We start from the raw sequence: 24,374 nt of genomic DNA on the forward strand, positions 1-24,374 counted from the left end.
AAATGTGGTGTACAAGCTTGTTGGCTAAGCAACTCTAAAGCCACAGATTCCTTGTTAACTAAATGCTAAAGCAATGGATAAAAAAAGTATGATTGCTCTAATACCCTCTTTTTCCTTGTACTTAAACTAGGCAACAATTTGGATCTGAAAGACAATTTTATCTTTTAAGCTCTTGAAAATTTTGAGTCATTGGTATTTGTGCTGCTCATTATAACCAACAGAGTTTTGAAAATTATTTTGCAAACTTTCCGAGTGTGGTGAAATTAAATTAAACCTTAACTACTAAAACTGTAATGTTTCTAAAAAGGACGCCGCACGAAACTCTGGGCAGCCTTTCTTCATCTCAGTTTTGCAGTTGGAAAGTCTAGGTTTTTAAATGTTTTGACAGTTGTTAAAATGCACGCTGTTTATGATGAAGAAGGAGAGTGGTATAGTGATTTTAAGAACGTGAAACAAGTGAGAATCAGGAATCAAACAACTTAATATTGACTTTTAGTTTGGGGTTCCAGACTTGTGTAATCTTATGCATAAGCTTGGGGAAGTCAAATATCACAGGGAGTGTCTAAAATCTTTGTCTGAAAGTCTTTTTGTTCTTAACCGGCTGAGAATATAAAAAATCAGCTGTGGTATTTTCAGAACTATCCAATTTCAAATACCCTTTTATTCAGTGCTTTTATGACCAGTTGCTTGACAACATATAGATATGGTTACTTCATGTGAATGTTTCAGTGCCAGTGGTGCAGGCCTGTGTTTCTGGACATGTGCTGATATACACATTTTAAACGGGCTCTTCTCCTTTGCATTCGCACAAATTTTAGAGATTTCTGTACCCTAGTAATTTTCCTCTATGCACTCTAAAATGTGCTCTGAGACAAGTTTTAGTAGATGAGTAATGTGTTGGGTGTGGCTTAACAGAGATTTGGTACTCATCAGACATTAAACAGGCTACATGCAAACTTAAGCTTTAAAACAAAAACTCGGTCCCTGTATTAGAGTGTTTGAGAGGGAACTTTTGTTGTAATCAATAAGCTGAAAGTTTTAAAATATAGCCATTCTAAATAGATTATTTTTATTAGATATACATATATATAATTTCAAAATATGCTTGATATTTCAATAGTAATTATGATCTTTAATCTCCCCTATTTGGCTTTCAACATCCATTTCGTTAGGAATATATATACACACACATTTGAGTTGTTTCTCTGCACTTATAAATTTCTATAGAATATTTTATACACGTAGATAAGAAGGCACTTTTATGGTATACTCACATAATATGTCTAATATTTGGAACACATTAGAGAGAGATATTCATGTAAACAATTTTTCACTATATTTTGCTTTCTCTATCATCTTAATCATTATTACGGGCACGAGAAGATTAATAGTACAACAGACCGAAAATAGAAGAAAAAGGTAGGATTAACTCAACACAAGAAATTTAGGTAAATGATTGAATTTAAAATAACCACTTACTAGATCTTCTAGGTTTAGTAAATGCCTTAAAGCCAAATGTTTAGACTGTTAACTTGGCGGAGAGAACGCCTTAGACCACAGTTCCAGGTTAAAGCTGTTGTATGTTTGAACTAAAAACAATACGCATGGGGGTCCCAAGCAATTCTAAGGGATTATTTTTTCCTTTTAAGAAAAACACTGCCTTGTGGATCACCAAGTCCTGATTTGTACAAAGAAAAACTAGTTGAGGGCTGAGAGGGAGAGCTGATACATTTCAAGGAGGACCGGCCGGCTGCACTTGTGAGCGGTGACAGATTTCTGTGAAATATAATCCTGATTAAAAATGCATGTGTGAAACCTCTTCGAATAAAGCACTGTGTCCCAACAGCATTTTTTGAGCTCCTGCATGTGAGAAGGGAAGACTAATGTAGCTACTCTTGTGGCCTTTATCCCATCATTTGTTGGCTGTTTTACATTTCTGAAATTGTCCCTATCTAGGACTTTGAGTTAGGAAGAATTGTATATGTTTTGTTGAAAAAAAGCCAGTGACACTCGCAAGTTTAGAAATTCAGGGATTCAATGCACACACACACACACGGCCTTTTTATAAATCAGACCAATGTGCCAAGTGATCAGAAGTTGTGATTTAGATGAATGTCAGTGACTCTGATAGTGAGGCCTCACTACCACTAAGTCGAGTAAAATACAAAGAGGCATATGTGTGCCACTACGTCGCACAGATTAGCAACTCCATTGTTGCCACTCTATTGCTCTCGCAGTACCAAAGCTTTAATCAACCGCTGAACAATTTTGAGTGTGGGTATAAAACCAATTTTCTTCATTTGGGGTCCAGATTTGAGGGCATTCATGTATAAAGCTTGAGAGGTTTCTAAAATAGAGATGAGACAAATCTGTCTAGTAAAAAATAAAAACAGCTAATGCAGCCATGAGAGCGCCTGGTAAAATTGGAGCGAGCCAAGTTGCCATTGTGCCCATGTGTTGCGGTTACCACAACTCTGTGTAATGTAGATTCCATGAATATGGCCTAGAATGCTCCTCATTATGGCCCTATCTTTTGCTGGGATCCCAAAGATTGGCATAAACCTTGTGGGTACGCATTTACTTAAATCCTTAGAAAACTGGGGAGAAAATCAGCGGAATGACGCAGCGGAGTAACATGGATTATCTGGCACCGCACCTGTCTCTAGTTAGTGGTGTGATTGTGATGCAGGCAGACGGGCAGACAGGCAAGTACACAAGTGCACACATATACATACATAGAGATGAAACAAATATATCAGAAACATATTTATTGAGCTTCTTCTATGGGCTCCATGCTCTGAATTTATAATGGTCTGAAGCTTTCTGCATAATCATAACTCCCAACAGGAAACATTTTAATGACATTTCTCCAAACACAATAAAATACTCTGAGTCTGTCCTTTGTAAAATGTGTGTCGAGGTCGTGCCCTGTGTGCCTTTCTTTGTCTTGTCTCCTCTTTCATGCCTCAGTCTAGCACCCTGTCGCTATCTGGTAGTCTCCAGTTCTTCACAGGGAAACATGAAAATTAACTCACAAATGCAATACATTTAACATATGGCCACTGAGGTTCTTATTGATCATGTAATCATCAAAGTATTCAAGATTTTAGGATTCCTAATTTGACACAACCAAGTGAGCAGGTGAGGACAATGTATTTGCCTTCTTTTGGGTGTCAGAGCTGAAAAGATTATTAAATGCACAGTTGCCTTCTCTTATTTACTTCTTCAGTGACCACATATCGAATATGATTGGTAACTCTCTTCCATTTGCAGATACTCAATTTCAACTGAAATATTAAAGCAAGTATGGTTTGAGGGATAAGTAACAGCACTTATTTGTCTTACGTTTGAGATTTAACTTTATTGTGTCTTAAATTTTATATGACTTTCCCTAATATCTGTTTACATTTAGAAGAGCACCTGTTCTTCCTTATAGGACCAATCCTTTAGAAAGACTCTTTAAAGTGTATATACTTAATTGTGTGTATTATTATATATTTATTGCCTCTGGTGATTTTCCTAAAATAAGTGCAATTCTTTCTGCAGGAGGGGTATATTAGATCTAGTTTCATGTCAATATATAGAACATGACATAGTGGACAAAATTCTACAACAAAATATGTTGCAAGTACAAACCAATGAATAAAAATTACTATCATTGAGGACAGCAACAACAAAAAGCCTTCTAAAACCTTTAAGACCTTGAATATTTTTTCTAATCCCTTGGTGCCTTTTAACAAGTGAAACTATTTTTTTTATAAAATTGTCAATGGCTTTTCTTTAGATTTATTGGGGGCCCTACTTACGTGGCATATTTGTCCTTTGTGTTTCAACAATATACAAAGCTTTCTTGTGTATTATTTTCCTGGTACACATGCACACACATGAAAACGCTTGCAGAGAAGTTGATCAAAGTGAAAGCCTGATCACCTTCATGTAAAATGTGATCCTCTATGTCGGGTGCAAATATAAAACGAGTAAAGCACACATGCGTTTTTTCTCTGTGGATATCCTCTTAGTGATGAATGCTTAGATATTAGAAGTGAAATGTAATTTATCCTTATCATTCTGTACATTTTACTTTATTTGCAATTAATTCTCTTGCTATATTACATCTATGTTAATATATATTTTCTCAGAAATTCTAAGGAGAGTACTGCCTCTAATTTATTTCCCATCTTACAGTTGATTTAAGCAGAGGTTTAATACCAGTGATCTCCTTTCTTAGTAACAAATACACATGGTGAGTGTTCTGAGATTTATGTATGAACCTAGAATTCAGAAATGGGTTATTACCCTTTTTGATTTAAAATTAAGTATCAATTATTAATTCAAAAATTCACAATGAGAATTAGTCATCTCAGGTTGCTATTTAATTCATTCTGATTATTTTAAAACTTTATTTTGCTATTGATATCAACATCACTGTTTTTGAACAATCGTTTCTAGGATTAAAAGGTTATCTGATATTTGTAGTTGGTCTAAAATCATTGTGTATATGTATGTGAGTAATTCTTTTATTTCTCTTCTCATGTAGAGAAATTCTAGAAGGAGTTCTGTAAGGACAGTTACAATAATTTGGTATATATTAAAATACAGTGGCTATTAATTACAGCTTCAGAAACAAAAATTATGAAAATAGAAGTCATCATGCAATAGTGTTGACAATAAGAATTGTCATTAGACGTCACTAAATGCTTCATATTTCAAATGCCAATCTTGACTCCCTGGAAAAAGACTATCTGTAAAACAAATGTATTTGGAAAACAAAAAGCCATAACTTTTAAACCAATTCTAGGTCCATGGAAATGAAAATCTATCATAATTATAAAACAGTTACAGGCCTGACAGGGAGATAGAAGAGATAAAGAGACGAGAGACTGTTTCAAACACTGGAAAATGTTTGGTTTCAGCGCTTATACTCATATGTGGAGCACTTCATTTTGAAGTGCAATTTAAAGTAATGACCTTTGCGACCATCTGTGGGGAAGGCTCCCTCACCCTTGTAGACACTGACAAAGAATGCACGGCCTTTCCAAAGAATTTTTCTACAATGTATGAAATTACGGTTCTTTCCACGAAAGAGTCTGAGTTTTCCTTTTCATATCTTCATCCGGGGCTGTTTTACTTGCCATACAGTACAGTAGCAAGTGGAATGTAAAAAATTCAAGAAGCGCCACCCCCCCACCCCCATGGAAGAATGTGAATGCTGACCCTTTCTTTTCCTGACTGACCTGGTTGATACACATTCCAGATATTTAGCTGTAAACCTTGAAAGGCCTTTCGTGATTGTTATTTGAATAACAAATTTAGAACCCAAAGAAATATGTTTCTTCTGAACCTTAGCACAGGTACAGGGATAGCAACACCCCTCCTGGCCCAGGGTCCTTAGTTAAATCATCAGTTTGTTAACTGCTGTTTGCAAGGTAAACCCTCCCTCTGGAATGAACTTCTTTAAAGCAAAATGAAATAAAATAAAGGTAAGTAAAAGTAAATAGATTTTCCTATTGAAAGTTATTACTTCAGGAATGAAGAAGATGGATATTGATCGGCACCATCCTTTGCCATTACTGTCAGGTCCACATAGACGGCTAAGACACTTTATTCTAAGCAAACAGCCATTTTCTCTTCTGACATGGGATTCCAGTGAGAATTGAAAAAAGTAAAAGGTTTGTAAAAACATTTTTCTGTCCTTCTTACAGGGACAATTTATGTTGAAGTAACAGTTTCTGAGATACTTGCACCTGTTATTGATTTATTTCTTCTTTGTCATGAACAAGCTTCTGTTTCATAATACAGTTATCCTTGTATACGGCTCTCAGGCAATAATTTAGAAATAATTTTCATTGCAACAACGTCCTGAAGCTCAAGATATGGGAAGCATATAAATGAAAAACCTAAATTGTGTGTACTTTTTAAACACGTTCTCTGTTACGTATTGATAGTTGTGATATTTGTGTTTTGAGCTAATAAAGGCAAGATACCATTATGAGTCATTGTCATAACATTGCAAATGGAATTCTAAGTCCACGAAGTCCCCATGGCTTCTGGTCAAATAACCCTACCATATGACCTTGTGAGTCCACAGGGTGAAAAACAGGAAAAAAGTGTGAAAATGTAAACTTAACACAATTGGGGTGTAATTTATGATGGCCAAAGATGGGCTAAGTCTCTGGTGATAAGAAAGCAAGTCTGAGTAAAAAAATCCAGTAAAGCTGAAGAAAAACTTTTGTTTAAATCACTGAGCACCTTTGATACGCAACTATAAATTTGCACACCAATACATGTATAAGCATCCACTTTATCTGTGTGTCCACCAATACAGTACACAATTGTTTCCTCTTAAAAAATCAATATGGCTGTGATTTCTCTATGGTTCATTCACTGTTTATGGATAGGGATTAATGTTTGACCTTCCCTTGCCTTCTTGACTTGAACCAATTACTTTAGAATAATTTTTCTGGTTTAACTTTTTATCACATCTTCTGACATTTTAGTGAATAATATTTGACAGCTATGAACATCTGCAAAAGTTATTGTTATCATAACTTGAGCTCAATGGAACTACCGTCACTGATGCTCTGAAGATCATATTGCGCTGCAAACATCTAAAAAAGATGTTTGATTTCTTAGTAGGAATCTTTGCTTAGTTTGCTTGAACAAAAGCAGACTGTTTCAAAAAAAAAAATGACACCTGGAGATGGAAAGCACATTTGCATTCTATACAGGGGAAGCCTCAAAGTATTTATTTTTCATTTTGGAATTTTATGCATTATTGTCATGCATAAAATGGCTTTTAATCTTCTCTCTACACACATATATATTTTCTCAAATGAATAAAACAAAAATCTTTAAAAGCTGCAAATCAGCTCTATGTGTCAGAGGTTTGCAAATAATTTCTGAGAAAACTATTTCGTTTTAGTGTTCTGATTTCTTATTCAGTATGCGCCCAGAGAAACTGGTATATTGCATTCTCCTTGAAGAAAGCAATAGAGAGAGAGAAAACGCAGTTAGTCATTTATGTGCATATAACAATATAAATCGCAAAGATTAAGGGGAATCATTTTGGGGAGCACCACAATTTTGCAACCAAAGGCACTTAAATAATTACCTTTTTAAGTAACTTTTATTGACTATGCAGAAGGATAAAAAGTAATCTTACTTGTTTTAAATGGCATAAAGCAACCAAATGCCATTAACAGAGTGTTACATTTCTTATTTCGCTAAGATTGTTGAAGCTTACCAGAAAGAGATAAAAAATGTATAAATTCAGAAACACTGGCTAGTAATATCCCAAACCATTGTCAGTGGACTCCTACTTTCTCCTGCCAAAATATGTGGAAGCATGCATGGATTGTACTAGATTAGTAAGAGGGGCTCGTTTCCGTGGCATTAGCCAGGTATCTTAGCAACAAGACCATACCAGATTCTAGCAGTGCTCTGTGGTGGTGCATGTAATATCCTGGACATAATCTGTCTTTTAATTTTCTTTGGATTGTAGTGATATTACAGATACATGTGTTCAGTTATAGATCTTTATTTAATAAGAAGAATGCCTTAGCTGAAGATTTGTACTATGCCAGGAGTGGGCAACTCACAGTAATGTTGCTGGCGGTTTAGCCCAGGTACTGCCTTGTCGCACATTTCAGATTGACAGGAAAACTTACTCCCTTCATTAAGATGTGCCTCATAGTTCATATCTTTATGCTGTGGAGATGAGGATGCTTCTGGAATTCATAATACTAAGAACGTTATTTAATGTCAGATAGAATGCAAATTGCTCGTACAATTGAAATGTCACCTAAAACATGCCACCGTATGCAACACCACTTTATTATAAGTCACTGAGAGCAATATCTTAAATTTGGAATTGCACTAATCCTTCATCTGCTTTGTTTACCTTTCATCTATAATAGAGATGTCGAATTTCCTCCAAACTGGATTTGCATGTTTTAACTGCTTGCTCACACGGCTCAGGATGTGTGGGAGAACTATATAGGGGTACTTCCTTTGATTTTCTTGTCTTTTTGTTGTTTGTTTAATGCAAATTAACAGCAAAAGATAGCTTTCAAATACAAGACAAAATGCCATGTCAACCCTTTTGGGGAAATAAGTTAAAGCTATAGAAGAACATTTGATTATTTAAAGGACGAATTAGAATACAAATACACTGTTGGTTTATTGGTAATTGATTTTCTTGGTAATTTAGTTTCATGCGGTATTCTTTTGTGTTTAATTGAAACAACAGTAATTGTGCAAGATTAATTTTGTTCACAGTAAAATTACACATAAACCATCTAAGACTTTTTTAAATGCTTGCTTGGACAAAGTGTCCAGAACAATTACTTTCCCATATTCTGACATTAAAAGATATTGTTTGTACATAAGAGTTCTTAAAATTGACTTCTAAATATTCATCTAAGGCTTACTGGCTTAGCTTTTATAGATCAGTTGTCAGTACCAAAAAAGGCCGGGACATCTCTGTGATTAGCACATTGCAAGGTTTTCCACAAAGAATTACATTTTTACAAAAAGGAGAGTCAGGTGAAGGAAAATGGGCAGAAAGAAGAGACTTCTTAAAAGACACTCATTGCATCTATCATCTCCGACTCAATATCCCCTCCTCATGCTACCCCCCTCTCCACCCCCCACAGCTTTTCTCAATGAATTTTAGCTCTGAAGTACCACTTAGTATTTTTTGACGGGCAACACTGGAGATTCTGTTTTGCTTTGTTTGACATTATACAGGATTTTTACTGTTCATAACAGACTATGCTTAGCATACACTAGTAGAACTTCAAACCTTTGCCACAAATGACTATTGCGTCATGGATACCGTTGATACCAAACTTACATAAGAGTATAAGGAGCCCCCAAGTTAAAATTCTTTGAGTTGTATACTTATTTATTTATCATTTGGTATAAGAATCTGTATAAGACTTTTACAAAATTTATTTCTATTTATGAAGACATGCTTCAACTCCTTCCAAAGCAGGCCTAAAGTAGCCACTTTAATATGAATCATACCATGGAGTTATGTCATTTTCTGTTTTTTAAAGATCTCTAGAACCATTTAGAACAGCTTCTCAAAGGGCTGTCTAAAGATTTCATGCCTTAGAATTAATTGGTATATTTGTGGAAGATTCAGGTTCCTGAGTCTCCACATAGGCTCATTGTATAAGGATTTAGAAACACCATTTTTCTTTGGGACATTACAGTTTGAGAACTATTCTTTTAAAATAATGAATGACAATCAAGAGAAAGCTTAATTTTCATAATAAGGGTTAATTTCAGCAAATTGAATCATGTTATGTGAGATATATATCTCACATATGTATGTGTTATGTATTAACATATAAAAATAACTTGAGGTTTCAGTAAAAAATAACTTGAAATAAAAGGCTAGGAATTACCTTTATTAGTTAAAATTATGCAAGTTGTCATCACAGATCATTTTGCTTAAGTCTTTCAAGTGAGAATATTAGCTTAAAGCCCCATGATACCTCTTAAAATTATGTGGGGAAAGAGGATATCTTTTTTTCATAGCTGGGAATTTATTTGAAAAAATTTCTTAAAATATAAAAACTAAAAAATGTGCTTTTGTTAATACATAATATCAAAATGTGATTTGTTGCTTTCCCTGCATTCATTAATGTAAAAAAGGGGAAACAAAACGAAATCAAGAACAAATATCTTTTAATTTAATGGAAGCTTTTCTTCCCCCCATTTTCCTTCATTTTTCATTTCATCCATCTTTGATCTGAGTGTTAGCTTTGAAGCTAAATTACATTTTTGTTCCTCTTGCACAATTCTTGGTGACCAACAATGACCTTGCATTTACAAGCTTCATGGGTCTAGATGCATCCCTGATTTTTGTGTAAACTAAATACAGAAATCAGTTTAGTCTGCTGTGTAGTGTGATCATCTCCTGGGTGTAAAATGGCCTCTGGTTGATGGTGAACTGCATTATAAAGCAGCACTAAACAGAATGTGAAACATAGAAAGGCAAATTGAAGAGCAATTCAGAGCCCATGAGAACACAATGGACTTGTGATATATGACAGATTTCTATCTGGACCATCAGCAAATGGTTTCAGAATAGATGCACACAATTCCAGAGACTGATAAATAGGGAGCTGGTCTCGGGTCTAGAAATATAGGAGAAATAATTCTGTGATACCTCTTTCCACCTCTTTGTACATGTGGGGTACCAAATATAGTCAGTTCAGAAAATGTTTCTAACATCATAGATGGTAAACATTACTAAGAATGATGGATCTGACATATAATTTGGTATTTACCATCAAAAGTCTTCATAGAATTAGAGCAATTGTCATTTTAAGAGTCCCAAATGTTCATTTACAACTATGACCATTTTCTTACACAATAGTTGGCATCTCTAGCTTCCTATTCTTAAATACTTTGCCATTCCTAGAAACTAGCCTTTTTAAAATAAAAATTAATGCGTTCCTCTGAACACAACATATATTCCTGATTTCTCAATTTATGTTGGTGGCACCAATATTTCCCTTGTTACTTGTATTCAAAACTTCTCGGTAATCTATATTAGGTCCAGTACACATATATTTCCAGTCAGTTTTGTCATCACTGTGAAGTAGATTTATTTTGTAAAAAGTTCATGGGTAAGTAAAAAAATACTTTTAATTCAGATGTGAAGCTGGATTTAGCAACACACTGTGAAATGACACATCCTATTTCTAATCCAGTAAAATGAGAAAATGTGAAACTTTCAGAACAATGTTTGATCATATAAATAGAACAGGCATAAAGGTAAAGGTCAAAGAGTCGAATTTTTACCTGAAAAAATCAAGAGCCCATTTTTTCTTTTCAGAGGAAACAGAGTTGATTTTATCCAGATCATTTGCTTATACATGATGGGAATATTTCATCTTTTGAGACTTTATGCATCAAGGTGATTTGAGTATCTGCTTTAAAATGTGGCATAATGATCTTTTGTTTTTTTCTTCCCTTCTTTCTATCTGATGCTTCTCCTAGGCACAGCCCACACCAAGAATAGGACAACAGAAGCAGATACTGGTGATGTCACCTAAGGTCAAGACTCAGATAATGGCACACAGGACATAAAGTAGAAGGCTGAGAAGAAGCTGATGAGATCCTTGATGGGTGAAGACCAAGGGGATGAGAGTGTCAGCCCTCAACTGTAAACGCTCTTGTGAGGTAAGTTGGGGAGGAGAGGTGAGAAGATTTGAGAACAGAAACCATGCCTAACCTACTCTTCCTGCCCCATCTCTGACTCTGTATGGGTTGGAAGAACCAATTGAATCCAAATAATAATGGCTATTTTATACATGTATCTGAGTCCTGGCTAACTAGCTTGGTTTAAAAATGAACTCTACCAGACGTGTCTGGGTGGCTCATCTGGTTGAGCATCAGACTCAATTTCAACTGTCATGATCTCACACTTCCTGAGATCGAGGGCTGTCTTGGGCTCTGCACTGACTTCGCAGGGCCTACTTGGGATTCTCTCTCTCCCTCTCCCTCTGCCCCTCCCCACCTCTATCTCAAAGTAAACAAACATTAAAAAAAATTGAACTATGCCACTTTTCTCTTCTACAACAGAGAATATGATACTGGAGAGACAGTATTCTTTAGGATGGAGTTTTGGGGAACTCTTTCTCGATGGCATCGTCACATTTTAACTTATGCCTATTATAGAAATGACGACAAGAAAGCTCAGGCAAGACACTTATGAGAACTATGAAGTAAGTAAGGAAGATCCAACCCTTTGGCAGCACTGATATTTACCCCCACGTGTCATCATGAATGCTGGTTATGTGCGGCGAAACCTTTTCCCAACAATAATTACGAACTCTGTGTTTTTACAAGGTAGCAGGGCCTCAGCGTTGGACATCAGTGCAACAGGGTGAAAACAGGCAAATCCACCTTTTCAGAGGCTGCTCCAACTGAAAAGGTCCTTTTATATACATATTCATCTATTTTGCAGAGTAGTTCTGAGCTTTCTGCATATCATTCCTCTGATAGGTAAGAGGAGGAAGGAGAGTTAGCAATAACTAGAAAGTTAGTGAGTCTCCTGGCAACTATAGAATGCATTATGATTCCTTCTATTAGAAAACAGAGAAATCCCCTAAATCAGCTTCTTAAGAATACTGATTAATCCTGAGCACTGCATATATAACATGGATTTTGTTAGAGGTTTGACATGACTTACACCTTCCAGTCCTCATCACAACCCAACTTCTTATCATTCCATGTTGCAGATGAAGAAATAGATTGGAAGAGGATAATTATCTTTGAGAAAAGTCAGTCAGCTATTAATAATCATGATAATAATATTACTTGCAATGATATAGCAAACACTTCCATAATACTTACTGTGAGCCTGTTATTACTCAGTGCTTAATATATATCAACTAATTTAAAACCAAGACAACCCTGTGAGGTAGGTGCTCTAATTATTCTCATTTTTATAGATAATTAGATCGAGGCCTAGAAAGACCAAGTTACTATCCAATGTCAAACACCTAGTAAGTGGCAGAACCAGGCTTCAAAACCAGGCATTCCTCTGACAATCTCTGCTCTTGACTATCAAGCTATGGTAAAGCATTACTACCATCAAAGTAAAAATACTTGTCTTCAAAATCCAAGCTTTTACCATCACTATCTACATGTCATCCTTGGAACATAGCTCTTAATATGAATACTTAATCGTTTTGTCTTTTTATAGTTTTTACACATGAGTTTAGATATTTGGGATATTCTATGGATATAAATACCTTTTCAACAGCGGAAGTTGTGATTGAAGAATGGGAAATAAGAACAGAAATATTTGAGCAACTAAGCAATTTGAAGTATTCAGTTCTCCTTAATTTTGACCTTTCAAGTAAACTTTATGAATGTGTTTATAGATTAGTAAATTAAGTGAACTGTGGGGAATTACACTGTTGGCATTTTTTGTGGCAATGCTGCTTAACAAGTAAGGTATCTCAAAAAAAAAAAAAAAGCAGTCCTCTGTGAAAGCATACACTATTGAGTGAATTAATGTGCATTTACTATTAGTGAGTGATAATGAACATTCTGCTAATTTTTAGAAGTTACTTGTACCATGGGCTGTCTCGGAGGCTCAGTCAGTTAAATGTCTGACTCTTGGTTTTGGTTCAGGTCATGATCAAATGGTTTTGTGAGTCTGAGCCCCACATAGGGTTCTGTGCAGGCAGCACAGGGCCTGCTTGGAGTTCCCACTCTCTCTCTCTCTGTCTCTCTCTCCCCCTCCCCCACTCACACTGTCTCAGTCTCTCTCCAAATAAATGAAAAAACTTAAAAAAGAGAGAAATTACTTGTACCTTATTCTAATCAGCACTCAGAACAACACTGCAGACTTCCTTCCGAATTTGATCTTTACTTTCAATCTAAAATTGATTTTGCATTTGTGATGATTGGCCTACTATGTGGGGTTCTTTTTGCCTTTAGCAGCTATGCAAATGATAGACTGAGACTGACAGACACTTAATCTTACTATTTTTATTATTATTGAACGGTAAAAAATATGTCACTACTTTTATGATGTCATTTTCAACTTGAATAAGCTTAGACCACTTATTGAAAAATCCTGAGTAATTTTAAATTGATGTTGACATTAAAGAGGATTGCCTGTAATGATAGTGTCTTGTAGCTTTAAGTAGCAGTCTGAAGTAAATCTAGTAATAATTATGGTTACATCTTGATCACTTGCCTTTTCCTGTTTATTAACCTTGTAAAGAAACATATTGTTAGAGTCATCTTTAATTCATATGAAAAATTAATCCCCTTTCCCTTCCATCTCAGATCTTAAAACAAAGATAGAAATGTAAATTCAATGCTTGAACTTTTTTTTCCTGGAGGAATTCCCACATGGAAAGCTGAAGCGATGCCACTAAAAGCTTGGTACCTTGATCACACAACAGCTTTAGTGCCTTCTGTCACCGTCCCTCCATGAAGGAATGCCAACACTCAAGACCAGTGTTATCCCAGGGCCTGCTGGAACCAGCTAGTGGCTGAGTTGTTAAGACCAGCCCATTTGCAAAGAAAATACCTGAAAACAAAAACTCACCAGCTAACCTGAATTGCTGATCCCTGGAGGGGACTCTAAGGAAAGTTGGAAAAGATTATGTAAAATAGCTCTCACATGTTAGGCAGGAAAAATGACTTATTGCCTCTAAACACAAAGACTGTAAACAAGGTCTCTTATTTTTGCAAAAAAAGAGGAGAAAGATCAGCTGCATTAGATGCTGCCCTCAAACATAGCTTTCATAAAGTGCCATCAGGTTTAGATTCATCCACTTATGTCTAAGAGAGAAGAGGAGAAATGGGAGAGATTTCTCTCTCTTATTTCTGAGCCCCCTTCTGCGTTGGGCAGAGCCTGAAGCCTAAATAGGTGGGCTCCTTTATCCAAAACCCACACTTCTGCCTTTTCATTCTGCACCCGGAGCAAAAACAGTTTGGTGCAATAATCAAAGAAACAGTACCGTGTTTTATAAAGATTTGACACTGAAGATGTGACCAAATCAGCTTTTATTTACTGTCTTTCTTTCCTCATTAGCCAAAATATACATTATATGCATAAGTTTAACTTGGCTTTTTTAAAAAAACCTGGGATAAGCGAATAAGGTTTATAGTTATGCCAATGCTGCTATTAATTTCAATTATGTTACAATTTGATTCTTTCATATATAAATGCCAGAGATAAAATTAATGAAATTTAAAGTATATGTGATCTCTATGTGGTAAAGATTTATATTTAATGATGTTTTTAAAAAGTTGCTTAACAAGCATGATAATTCGAGTTACTGTTTTATTCTTTCAAATCCTACTTGGGCCAAGTGCATATGTTTCTTGTCTGTACCCTTTCCTGACTATTGCAGTCCATAGGGGTTGTCCACTCATAATAAATTCAAAGAACAGTAATTTCTTGTTTTTAAGTTTGTTTATTTATTTTGAGAAAGAGAGAGAAAGAGTGGGGGAGGGGCAGAGAGAAAAGGAGAGAGAGAATCTCAGTCAGGCTCCGTGCTGTGAATGCAGAATCTGACCCGGGGCGCTATCTCATAAACCGTGAGATCATGACCTGAGCAGAAATCAAGAGTTGGACACCCCACTGACGGAACCATCCAGGCACTCCAAAGAACAGTAGTTTTAAACTTACTACTATACAGGAAGTTGGTTTCCATCTCTTGGGACCCTTTATTTCCAGATTTATTTACCAAAAATGTATTTGCTTAGTAATTTGTTTCTTCACATTGCACTTATAGGTCCTCTTAACCCAAAGTAGACAACAGTGGCATTGGTCAGCAAAACTTGAGATGAGGCATCACGTCTGGGATTTGGGATTTGGACTGAATGAACATGGGCAGATGTTGTACAGGTGCTTGGAGGATACAGAGACTCCAGGCCTCGGGCTCCTTAAACAGAGCAGAGTGGTGTGGATTAACGGACTTGGACAGAATTGGTGGGAGCTAGTGATGGAAATGCATGACAGCCAAGAATGCTGCACTAAGCCAGAAGGAGGTCGGGAGCTGGATAACCTAACGTCCACACAGGATCTGATTGCAAGCGATAGGCAAATAGCCTCAAGTAAAAATGTAGGGTGATCACAGATGGGCTATATATTCCATATAACCCATGCAGGGTTCCAGCAAGACAGCCACAGCTGCCCTCTCCCCCTGCCAAACCTGGAATGGCATTCCTCCTTGGATAGTTAAAGGATCCTATATAGTCTGAAAGACGGGCATCTAGGTGTTTCGTCTCTCATAAATGAACGTTTGCTTTTTTTTTAATATTAAAAATGTTTAACATTTTTGAGGAATCACTGTGCTGCCTCTCTTTGTCAGATGACTGTACTTCCCAGACCCTAATTCCCTTGGCCAAGGAGAACACAACTGGAAAGAACATGTGATATTTCTAAACAAAGGTTTTAAGAGCTCACGTGTGGGTCATCCATGCTATCTCTTCCATTTGCCATTAAGACCAATCCTATCATGTAGGAAATAGAGAAACGTGGAGCAGATGTCATTCCTGACCCCAAATGTACATGGAGTGTGAGTGAAAAATAAACCTTTATTTTGTAAGTCACTGGGATTTCTTAGGTTGTTTGCTATCACAGTATAATTTAACCTGAGTTGACTGATACACGCTGCCATTGACATGATTATCTGTACTGGAGTTCAGTAAATATTTGTTTGCCCTTTGGTATTTCTTATATTACTGTTTTTAAATCTTATTTACCATGATTATATGTCGCTTGAGAATAACCCCAGTGTCTTTTGTCTGTTTGTTCTATATACCATATAAACTGCATGCCTCTAAAATAAAATATTTAAAAATATATCAAGATGAATCAATGAATAAATACTTAACATATGTTCCATTATAGTAACTAGGAATGATATAAACATGTCAAAGAAAGTGAAATTTGTATAAATATTTCCATATTGAGAAGTCTATGATAATTATCAATTGATTCTAGTGTTTCTGGTCGTAAATCCAATGATCCTTCCCTTTTTCTCAACAAGGTATCTGAAAGTAGAGTGTGCAATGAAAACGTTACAACTGTATTGTCAAAATTATATTGTAAAAATAAAGTACCACATGTTTAACTTGCATTACTGGAGACTGGGTGATATGGCAATCATTGCACACTGTTTCGTGAAAGAAGGAAAAAGTCGCTTTAAAACTAAAGCAGGAGGTAGGCATCTGGGTGTCTCGATTGGTTAAGCTTCAAGCTTCACCTCTCTGCTGTCTCCCTTTCTCTCTCTCTCTCTCTCCTCCTCTCATCCCCTTCTCTCTCTCCCTCTCTCAAAAATAAATAATAAACTTAAAAAAAAAACCTAAACTAAAGCAAGAGGAATTCCAAAAGGGGAGCTTTGCAGATAACCTAAGGATATTTACTACAATTCTGAGTTGGACCCTCACCTTTCATGTTAGGAAACTAGGTTTCATCATGTACTGGCTGATAGAGTGAAATGAGTTGTAATCACAGCCAGTTGAAGTATGATTAAGATGCTAATTAATATATTTACAGAATAAGGGAATAGCTATTTCCAGGGTCCTAACTGCTAGTACCTTTATTCAGGGCAAGTCCAGGACTTGGAAGTACCTAGAGTTTTTGAACTAGTTGTTTGAAGCTTGCTTGGTGAGAAGTCATAATTACATGGCCATTCTATCCAGGTCATGTTGAAAGTGATGAAATGTCTTTGCCCTTCATCAGAGAATAGGTATCTAGTGCTAGAATTCAAGTCTTCCTTCTTCCACTAACATTGTTACCCAAGGTCCATGTGCAAATCAAGCCATCTTGCCCTGTTTTAATGTGCTAGTATGTTTTCTTTAGATGTACTCCTGTTTCTATTAAGTTAGATATTATATTCTTAACATTTAGATGGTAGCCTTGCCTATTTAATGAGTCAACGTCTTGGAGAGCATCATTGTTTTTTGCTTTGTTCTGAATGTTTTCTGGCTTTTGGGAAATACTCCCCAGTTGCTTACAATGTACTATTTCTGAATGTATCGTCTTAGGACAACATTCAACTGTGAGAAAAAAAGTACCATTGACTTGTGAACAATACAGGGGCTGGGATACCGACTGCAATATTGTAGCTGAAAATCCACTATAACTTTTGACCTCCCCAAAACTTAACTATTAATAGCACACTGTTGACCAAAAGCACTACAGATTACACAAACAGTTGGTTGACATAGTTTCTATAGTATATCTTATACTGTATTCTTACAATAAAGTAAACCAGAGAATAGAATAGGTTATTAAGAAAATCGTAAGAAAGAGAAGATATATTTACAATACTGTACTGCATTTATTGAAAAAAAATCCGTGCATACGCGGGCCCATGCAGTTCAAACCTGTGTTGTTCAGCTATACCTTGCTTAATAGTTAGAAGACTTAGAGCCATCTGGGTGGCTCAGTGGGTTAAATGCCCAGCTCTTGGTTTTGGCTCAGGTCATGATTTCCCAGTTCATGGGTTCAAGGCTGGCATCAGGCTCTGCGATGACAGTTTGGAGCCTGCTTGAGATTCTTTGTCTCCCTCCCTCTCTCTCTGTTCCTCCTCTGCTGGTCTATGCACGCTCTCTCCCTCAAAAAAACAGGTAAGTTTTAAACTTACAAGTTTTACTGTTTAAAATCATTTTTAAAAAAGCTCGAAGATTTAGGTTCTAAATCAGACTTTAGATTTTATTACCTATGCGATCTTGGTCAAATCCCTTAATTTTTGTCATTGGTGAAATGGAAGTTATGATATATTTCTCAGGGAATTATAATGATGATTAAATAATATGCAGGTATGAGGTAGTCTAAACACATTGTTGGAAGAGTCATCAGGGAGCATATCCAGTGCTCATGTGTTCTCAGATTTTCCTCCAGCAGCCAAGACACCAAAACTGACTGACCCAAGGATCCAAGGAGTTACACCAGCTCCTACAAAGACCTGTCACTTCCTGGCACCCCCACCGATTTATAGCCTCCCATTACAGTTTGATCAGAAGACCCTCAGGTGTAATTTGGTCATGGCCTACATCCTGTTGACCCTCAGGATCAACATGAGATGCCTGAAATTCTTAAGTCATATCTCATCACGTGAGCTCACATCCCCATATGATTCTGTATATCCCTTAATTTAATTCACTCAAACACTTTCCTAGTCAGACATTAGAAAAATCTTTTTTTTTTTTTTTAAATCAGGAGGTGGTAATTTTTAAAGGGTTGGTTAGTAAATATTTTAGGGATTGAGGGCCAAGAGACAAAATCAAGGATACCATAGAGGGACTTATATAATCATTTAAAATGTAATTATTTAAAAATGGAAGCCCCCAGACATGAAAATTAGGAGGCTGGCTGAACTTGACCATATTGGCTGAATTTGTTAACTCTTGCTCTGTATCTTCAGCTTGCTCACTAAACCTCTTGAGGTTTAATTAATTAATTTATTTATTTTGGTTGAAGTGGATCTGTCTCTCAAATGAACAAACCTCTTTCTCCTGTTCTCTTGAGTCACGACTGTTCCTCCTCCTAAACTTTCTATCACTGCCCCTGGCAGTAGGGGATCTTCTTTGCCTTCATTGCTGCCTCCAAACACTTTAACACCACCCTCCACTTTAAATTTTTTTTTTTTTATGTTTTATTTATTTCTAGGAGAGAGAGAGAGAGACAGCGCGAGCAGGGGAGGGTCAGAGAGAGAGGGAGTCACAGACTGAAGCAGGCTCCAGGCTCTGAGCTGGCAGTCAGCACAGAGCCCGACGCGGGGCTCGAACCCACGAACCGTGAGATCATGACCTAAGCGAAAGTCGGACGCTCAACCGACTAAGCCACCCAGGCGCCCCTCCCACCCTCCACTTTAAAACATTCTTTCTCAGAAACTTATACCACCTTCTACTCTTCTTTGCCATGACCGTAAACAGATTCTTGAGACACTATTCCCTCATCTCATCAACTCCCATTCGTAAGTAGATCCCATCCACTAACCCACCATTTGTCCCTATCCAACACAATTCCTGTCATAAATCTTAGTGATTTCATTATCTATGCAGACAAATCCTTCCAATATCATAACCACTCAGGTCCTTGACCTCCTCATGTCTCATGAGCTTGCCTTGCACCCCACCTTCGTCACTCACTCTAGTCACATCTTAGATCTTGACATTTCAGTTTCAATTTCAAGTACTCCAATTTCAGACCCCTGCCTGCTTTTTCCCAATCTTTCCCACTCTTTCTTTCTCACTGTCTCTAATACCTTGACTTCAACATCCCTGTCTTTTCAATTTTCCACCTTTTTACTGTCCGTCACTCTCCTCCTCTCCTTATCTCCTCACTTCTGTCCTTGCCCAGCTTAGATCCTGTGCTCCATCATTGTAATGACTCTCTGGCTACCCACCTTAGTTTATTGGCTCATCTTTCCTGCTCTTTCCTTAGACTTGCAAAACCCAAAGCCTATTAAATTCAGCTCTTCACTCATGATGCAGCTGCCCAAGTAGTTGACTAGAGCTGAAGAAAAACATAGTCAGGTTCCTGTGTCTCTCTTTAAGTTCATGACTACCAATCTAAGGTGGGCTCTTAGTGCAACCTTGCAATCTTTCTTCATTTCTTTAAATGCTATGCTTTTCTTCTATATAGTTTTTAAACACAGCTTTATATCGTCTCTAATCTCCCACACCTTTTCTTCTACCTTCTTTCAAAACATGCCCTTTCTTCGTATTTCACTTAAAAAACTAGAAATAATCCAAAGGCAACTTCTGTGCACTTTTGCACATCTACCAACCTGCTCACATCTGTCCCCAAATATTTTGCCTTCCTTTTAATTACAAAGAATGAATTTTTTTTTTAAATCTTTAATGTTTATTTCTTTTTGAGAGAGAGAGAGACAGACAGAGTACAAGTGGGGGAGAGGTGCAGAGAGAGGTAGACACAGAATCCAAAGCACAATTTAGGCTCTGAGCTGTCAGCACAGAGCCTAACTTGAGGCTTGAACTCGTGAACTGCAAGATCATAACCTGAGCCGAAGTCAGACGGTCAACTGACTGAGCCACCCAGGTGCCCCTAAGAATGAATTGGTTTTTTTCTCATCTAAGACTAGTCCCTCTTTTGTGCATTGTTTTTCCCTTCTTATATTAAGGACATTGTTTCTGCGGTTGACTTCTGTCTCCTGAATCAAATTCTCCCTGTGTACAGGAACAATAGTGTATAAGTATTCTATAATATCACACAATATAAAAGAGCTTCACTTAATCCCAGTGTACTTCTAAGTAACTCACCTATTCTCCTACTAACTTTTCTATAAATCTCCACGAAGACTGTATATGATCTCCTTCTACTTCCTCCCCTATTCTCCCCTGAACCCACTGTATTCTGGTTTCACTCTTGTCACTTCACAAGAATAGCTTTTCTTATGTTCCCAAAGAGCTCCATATTGTAAAATCCAATGGTCACTTTTAAGTTCTCATTTCACTTACTTAGAAGCAGATTTTGACACAGCTCATGACTTCTCCCTTCTAGATACTTGACCCCTGGTATACCATTCTCTTTTGGTAATCTTTCTACTTCACTAAATGCTCTTTTCAGCTTGTCCTCCACATCTGAATATTGGAATGCTTCCAGGCCCAGTTTCTGGATTTTTTCTATTCTCTCCATGTACTCAATCTTTGGTACTCAATCCAGCTTTTGTACTTTTGTACTCAATCCAAAACTTTTAGTGTCAAATGTCATTTATGCACCATTGCTAGAATCATCTCCCTGGAATTGCAGACTCTAATATTCCACTACCTGTTCAATATATCCAACTAGATGTCTGATATGAACTTCAAATCTGATGTATCCAATCAAATTAGATGTTTACCCCCAGATTCCACCTTCAGAACCCATTCCTTCTGCATCCCTCTCCATCTAGGTAAACCAGAACTCCATTCATCAAGTGACTTGGGTCAGAAAATGTTGGAACTTTCTTGATGTCTCTCTTTTTCTCACATCGCACATCCAACACAATTCTGTTGATTTAGCTTTAAGTTTTGTTTAGGATTTGACCGTTTATCACTAGCTCCACTTTCATCCAAGGTATCATTATCTTTTACCTAGATGCTTTCAGTTACCTAAGTGATTTTGTTAATTCTACCTTCATTTCTCTGTAGTCTGTTTTTGAAGCTAGAAATGTCTTGTTTATATGCAAGTATAGGCAGTGTTCCTCATGCTCAAAAACTCAATGGTTTCACATTTCTATGATTTCTTTGTGGACTCCCTGTCATTTTAATCTTTATTAGTGTGGTGTTAGAAATCTTAGACTGGCCCTTCATGGTTTTTTTCCCCCTCTTACATTTAGTATCTTTGTATTTTTTCTGTAGTCTTGGATATTTCCTTGACTTTATTTACTTGTCTTTTAATTGAAAATTTGAATTTCAGAGACCATATTTTCACTCCCCAGAGGCTTTCCTTTATGGTTGTATAGTTGCTTTTGTATAGTATCCTATTTTTTTTAATGTGGATATATATATTTTTTCAACTTCCATGAGTGTACTAGTTATAATTCTTTAAAAGCTCTCTTTTATTCATACATTACTCTATTACAAGATTTAAAATATGAATTTATATAGATCTTTTTCTTCTACAAGGTTCTGTTTCCTTATTTGTCTGAAACCCTTGGCTTTCTGTATATATTTAAGAAAGAGTATTGGTTAGCTAATGTGTGTATCCTTGGGTAATTGGTAAATAGCTCAGTGTATGGCTAGACATAGAGTATTGACTGGCAGGCTTACTTTAAGTTCAGTAAGCAGAGGGCAACTATCAAGTCTCACGTTTCTCAAAAAGCTCACCTCAAAATATTGACAGGGACTTTCACACTAGAAACCTTGACTTAATGCAAGAAATACATTCAAATGTGTTAGAGAAGAATCACTGAGATTTTCACTTAGAGAAGATATATTCTGAACTTTCAAATTCTGCCAATTGAAGGTGCAAATCGGTAAATTGTCCCATATATGGATTTTCATTTAATATGTCTGTTTTCATCCTCCTCATTGTTTGATTTTGATGCAACTTCTGGAGTTCCTGATGGCAGATGGCTCCCACCTCCATTTTCTTACAATCTTTCATACCATTTCTTGGGCTCAAGCTTTCTCAAATAGTTTCAACCATCTGCTTGTTTTCATAACTCTTTGACATTCGTCTTTTGTCCACTGGTGATTCCATACCTCCATTTTTATTCTCTTTCTAATTATGAAATTTTTATTTGTATTTTTTATAGTTCTACAAAACACAATGCAGAGCTAGGTTTATAACATGGAAAAAATAGCTCTATCTGCTTATATGTGACAGAGCTGGTCACTACTGTAACTACCAAGACCATCATACTTTTCCTTTGGTTTTCCATTATGGTGAATATTTGAGTTTTTTGGATTTTCCCTAAAATTCTGGAAAAGATATCTTTACACATCTATACCAAATATGAAAACACCGCCCTGTGTGTTAACAGGAAATTCATTTTTTCAGGAAGAAAATAGTATTTACTGTAATCGCCATTAAAATCTGTATAAAGATGAAATTGGGTGGGCAGGATTTCAGTNGTATGAAAACACCGCCCTGTGTGTTAACAGGAAATTCATTTTCAGGAAGAAAATAGTATTTATTGTAATCGCCATTAAAATCTGTATAAAGATGAAATTGGGTGGGCAGGATTTCAGTTGAACAGTATTTGGTAAAAATGTTCTTCCTCTATGGAACATGGCAAAACGTGTTAAGTAAATAAAAGGTCTTGTTTTCCTTTAGTGGCACCATGATGATTACTTACTATGGGGAATTTTCATTACTTGCACATGTTTGTTGCTTTTTGATTTGTTAAGTGTATATGATTCAGCATCATTTTCTCTAATACAAGATGACAAGAAAACCCTCAAACCACAGTGGTTTCTGCTGGGATATCCTCTCAAAGTATTTGCTTTGTCAACCAAGTATTGTATATTAAAGAAATAAAAAGTAGGAGGCATTTTTTCTCATAATAAAGTAAAAATAATTCATACATATTTTCAAAACTAACTACCAAAGTTTACTTTTCCAATGAGAGGTTTTGCAAAGCTGAAGGAAATTTTCTTTTTTGTATGATTTTTGCATTTTGTAACTTTAAAGCTGTCAACATGTTTGAATATTTTCCTTGGGGGAAAATCATATTTAGTTACTTTACTACTAATTTGAATTTACAGCTTATGTTAAATTATAAATTACTTCTCTAACGTCAATGATGAGCATATTCTCAGCATAGAAAGGTAGATAAACTCAAATGAGTTTGAATGTTTTGTATGTAGGTTAGCATTCTTTCACTCTGTCAATGTTATTTAGGGGACTAAGACATTTAAATGATCTTAATTCAAAGTTTCCTTAGTATTCATTAACACAACTTTTTCATGAGTAACAGTCTAGCTTTAATTACTCATATCTTATGAATTAGTAGTTAATATATAATAGATTTCCTACCCATAAATGAATTGTTTGGTGGTGCAGGAATATTTAGTTAGAACACAGGTAAATTGGGGTGCTTTAATTTGAAACACATTGAGCAGGCCATCTTCACATAGGGCTACCCGGAATGACATTTGAAGCAAGGAGGATCTCCATCAGCTGTTAATTCACTATTTTGTGCCTTCTCTGTGATCCTTACCTGGCTCCAGCCTCTCTTCAGCAGCTCAATACCACCACCCTTCACTTCCTAACCTCCTGCTGCCCTTCTCTTCTCTCCTGTAGACCCGGTGCCCAGGCCTGACATCCTCCAGGAACCCTGTAAGAAATATTTTATTTTATTTTATTTTATTTTATTTTATTTTTTATTTTATTTTATTTTTTATTTTATTTTATTTTATTT

The 24,374-nt window shown here is 36.3% G+C and overlaps 1 long non-coding RNA gene across 5 annotated transcripts in view; it reads left to right on the top strand.

Moving 5' to 3' along the window:
- The first annotated feature begins 12,187 nt into the window (after positions 1 to 12,187).
- Positions 12,188 to 24,374, top strand: part of LOC144224142 (uncharacterized) — a 42,116-nt gene continuing 29,929 nt past the window's right edge. For 3 of the 5 annotated variants that reach the window (XR_013332952.1, XR_013332951.1, XR_013332953.1), the window contains exons 1-2: positions 12,188 to 12,302; positions 24,257 to 24,292. This is a non-coding gene — a long non-coding RNA (uncharacterized LOC144224142). Of the gene's footprint in view, positions 12,443 to 24,256; positions 24,293 to 24,374 lie in introns of all 5 variants that reach the window. The other 2 variants (XR_013332954.1, XR_013332955.1) reach the window with 1 other exon arrangement.

This window comes from Crocuta crocuta, unplaced genomic scaffold (genome assembly GCF_008692635.1).
Source record: "Crocuta crocuta isolate KB4526 unplaced genomic scaffold, BGI_CrCroc_1.0 scaffold52, whole genome shotgun sequence".
In the NCBI taxonomy this organism is placed as follows: Eukaryota; Metazoa; Chordata; class Mammalia; order Carnivora; family Hyaenidae; genus Crocuta; species Crocuta crocuta.